The following is a 3,949-nucleotide window of genomic DNA, read 5'->3' as shown; positions in this document are numbered from 1 at the left end:
TTATCCATATCCACCAAAAGCTTTTAAAGCCCGGCCCAATAGATCTAGCTCGCATTTCCGCCTCATAGAGTTACAAACACCACAAGAAAAGGTGAATGCGCTTACAAAATTGCCAGCCTCATCTCTAAATATTCCGCCACACCCAACGGGACCTGGATTCCCTCTAGAAGCACCGTCAATATTTAGCAATAACCATCTGTGAGGAGGCGAATTCTAGCGAATAAATCGTCCTTGTGGACCGTACCTCGGATTGGTATAAAAAGAGAAAATGAGTCGAGGGCTTTCCTTGTAATATCAAACTGATGCCGAAGAAAACGAATAGGGTCAGACGGATTCTCATCTAACCTTCCAAATATAACATTTTCATGCCAACGCCAAATCCACCAACTGGTTATCGCAAACTTCATTGACCAATTATGAGTAGCAATGGGATTCCGTTACTAGCATTTTTAGAAATCCACCTCGTAAATGGCAAAGTATAATAAGACGGCGAAACAGCAAACTCACCGAAAAGACCCCAAATTTCAGTCGAATATGGGCAATGGCGCAAAAGATGATAAGTAGACTCGTCTTCTTCAAGGTACCTCGGGCAAGCAGAATCGTCGTGTAAGCCTCGTCTGACATGCTTGTAATTGGTCATGAGGCGGCCATGTGGCGCGAGCCAAATAAACATACGAACTCTTTGTTGGACTGGGAGTTTCCAAATTACATGCCACGCCATCGACTCTGCTTCAGGAGGTGCCTCAAAGTTACCATGTTCTATCCGCGATTCTCTCGACAGGAAATATAGACGGTTCTTATAGGGCGGTACTGATGAGCATAAGAAAGTCCATCTCATATCATAGGACACTGTTGTGCAAATTTATTACTTATAATCCCCACAAGTGTACGGTTGCCCGTTGTAGTATTGCGAGGGTCGAACCCAAGGAACGGAATTATGGCTCTAGGATAGTTTGTTTAAGCTATTAGTTTAGTTCAACTAAGGGGAGAGGGTTGATTAAAGCTAACTAAAGTACTAGACTAAGAACAAAAAAAGGAAGCGATTAAAATCTTAAGATGATAAAGACAATGGTTAAGGGACTAGGATGTTGGGTTCACTCAAGTAGGGAAGGGGGGATAAGAACACAAGAAGGCAAAACCGGTAGCAAATTTAAGGGAAAGACTCGATCTCTCGATGAAAGACTAACCCCTAAAGTAAGGTTGATTAAGCTCTCACCTAATTAACCCACCCTTGATTTTAACATGTGCTTCTTAATTACTAGTCAAGCTCTTACCCAACAAGTAGAAAGATAGATTAAATGCTCAAATTCTCACCCAAGCATTCTCACAAATACCTTATGTGCATGATAAAATCAACAAGCATATACTCAATAGTTTCATTCTTCCTATGTCTCAGTCCTCCCCTATAATCCTACAAGAGTTTCTCCTCTATCCTAGTAAGACACTACTCACACATACTCATGGTGACTAAGGTAAAAGATGGAGACTTTAGCAAATAACAAGCAAGAGAAAACATGTTTGCAAATATTACTAACTAAACAATTCAAATATGTAAACAATTGAAAGATGAACAATAGAGAAGAGATTATACCAATATTGAAGACAAAGTTGCAATCTTTGATTAAATAGAAGAATAATCTTCATCAATATTCAATTAACAACCCAATACTAAATGTAAACAATTGATAACAACTAATTCTAAGCTAATCTATAAAGTAATTAATATTTGATTAAGGAAAGATCAAGGATTTGATTAAGGGGTTGCATAAGATTAGGGAAATAATTTCAAATCTAGGGTATGTCTATAAATGATTGGGGGGGGGGGGGGGGTATTTATAGGTTACACAACAATTAGGGTGAAATTACAAAGAGGGTATAATGCGGAAGAGGGGCTCCCAGGCGGTCGGCCTGATGCCGGTGCCTTGCCCGGCTGGGAGTTCCTTGTAAGAATCAAGATGGAAATAAGTCATCAGGCGCCTCTAGCCGGTGGACCGGCTACCAGTGGTCCACCGGTTAGGAGCTCATTTGACTTCTCCTTCCTTTTGTTGACTTTTGGTCTTCATCCTGCACTCCCAGCCGGCCGGCTGCCAGTGCCTTGCCCGGCTGGGAGTTCGCTGGAACTTCTTTGCTTTCTTCCTTTCTTCTTGTTCTCCCAGCCGGGTGGCCGGCTGCCGGTAGCCTGACTGGCTGGGAGTTCTCTATAACTTCTTCCCAAAAATTGTAAATGCTAAGTAAGGGTGCGTCCCGACCGGCTGCCGGCCTACCGGCTGGGAGCTCCTCCCAGCACTCTTCCTCCTATCTTCATGCTAAGTCTACTAAACCGTCCCGCTTGCTCCAATTCCTCCATTTCCGCCCCAAAACCTGCAGGACGGACATAATATCATATACTAGGGCATTGGGTTACAAAATAAAATGCAAGACATAGAAACCGACTCGAATTAAGTCGGGATGCATGAAAATAGGAAGGAAGTTGGTGTAAATGAATCATATATCAAACCTCCCCATACTTGATCATTACTCGTCCCCGAGTAAGTGGATAACGAGACCCTTATTCAACTAAAGACTAAATATACTAATAATATTCGATGGAGGCAATTAACGGGCCTCCTCAGTCCCTTCAACTCACGTAGTTATGCCTATGAGGTAAAGCATGACTCGTAAGGCAAGTAGGTCTTGCAAGAAAAGTGTGATGCATCCAACATGTAAGCACATAGGCAAGTAATAGAATGCATCTAAAAAAAATGGTCCACATTCCTTATCTAAGTGGTCGAGTTCTCAACATAAAAACATGGTCTTGGTCAGGAAATATCGTCTCAGAATTCCAACGGAGGTGCCAACCCCTTAAGTGTTGCCCAAGCAACCCCTATGTGACTACCAAAGCACAAGAAACGAATTCAAGAGCGGGGAAAGGAGGAAATGGATCTAGTCCTCATAGGTTTACAAGACCGACACAAGATTCAACCGAAGACCATGGCGAAAAGGACCCAAGTCACGACATCCTCACGGTTTTCACTCGTCACTCATTGAAGAACAGGTGTTTTCATGTGACAAAAAGTGACCAAAAACATTCACCTACTACGACTCATGAAAGTGTCCGCAATCTAATGTGTAAGACCATTCTATGACCAAGTGAGATGCAAAAATGGGGGTAATGCACATAGTATGACACAAGGGTTGTAACGGGGCTAGGGAATAGGACGAAAGGGGATTATTGCAAGCAACATTTGGATATGTGAGGTTCAAATCAAGAATAGGCAACACGTCACTTTTCCCACTTCTTATTGCAACAAATGAGACACGTCTATGCCGTAACATAGAATTGATTACCAAAACTATGCAAAAATTGCATAAACCCAACTCAAATTGGAAAAACTTGAAAATACACCCATTATTTCAACAAATAAGCAACGTCTACACTCTAACAAGAGTTCGGTTCCCCAAAATCAAGCAAAAATTGTGTAAACCCGACTCACTTTTGAAAAACATCAAATCGCTCTTTATTCTAACAACGACTTTTTCTACCCCTTAAATGATGAGTAGGGTTGTTTCTTGCTCTTTCTCTATTTCTAAAACAAGTATTTACAATCACAACTTCTTTTTTTTTTTTGCATTTTTCAAAACTTTTCTAATTTTCACTTTTGTTTTTCATTTCCTTTTCAAGACCTCTTATTTATATGCAAATGCCAAACCAAAACCGTTATTCCAACACTAGTGAATGTTCATGCTATCCACTAATAAAGGACCCAACACCTCCTAGCTCACTACTACAAATATGACTCATTCTTGATTAAGGAAGGTCATTATGGAATGTAGCTTGTAATGTGGTTATGGCAAATGAAATAGGCTAAGGCTCAAGAGGGGTGTATCAAAACGGGAACCAATGTAAGGGTCAAAACAAGGCTTGATTAGGCAATGTGAAGTTCAATTATGTGCAAGCAAGTTTGTTTCA

This window comes from Silene latifolia, chromosome 10 (assembly GCF_048544455.1).
Source record: "Silene latifolia isolate original U9 population chromosome 10, ASM4854445v1, whole genome shotgun sequence".
Classification (NCBI taxonomy): Eukaryota; Viridiplantae; Streptophyta; class Magnoliopsida; order Caryophyllales; family Caryophyllaceae; genus Silene; species Silene latifolia.
The sequence above is the reverse complement of the archived record's forward strand: the minus strand, read 5'-3'. Positions refer to the sequence as shown.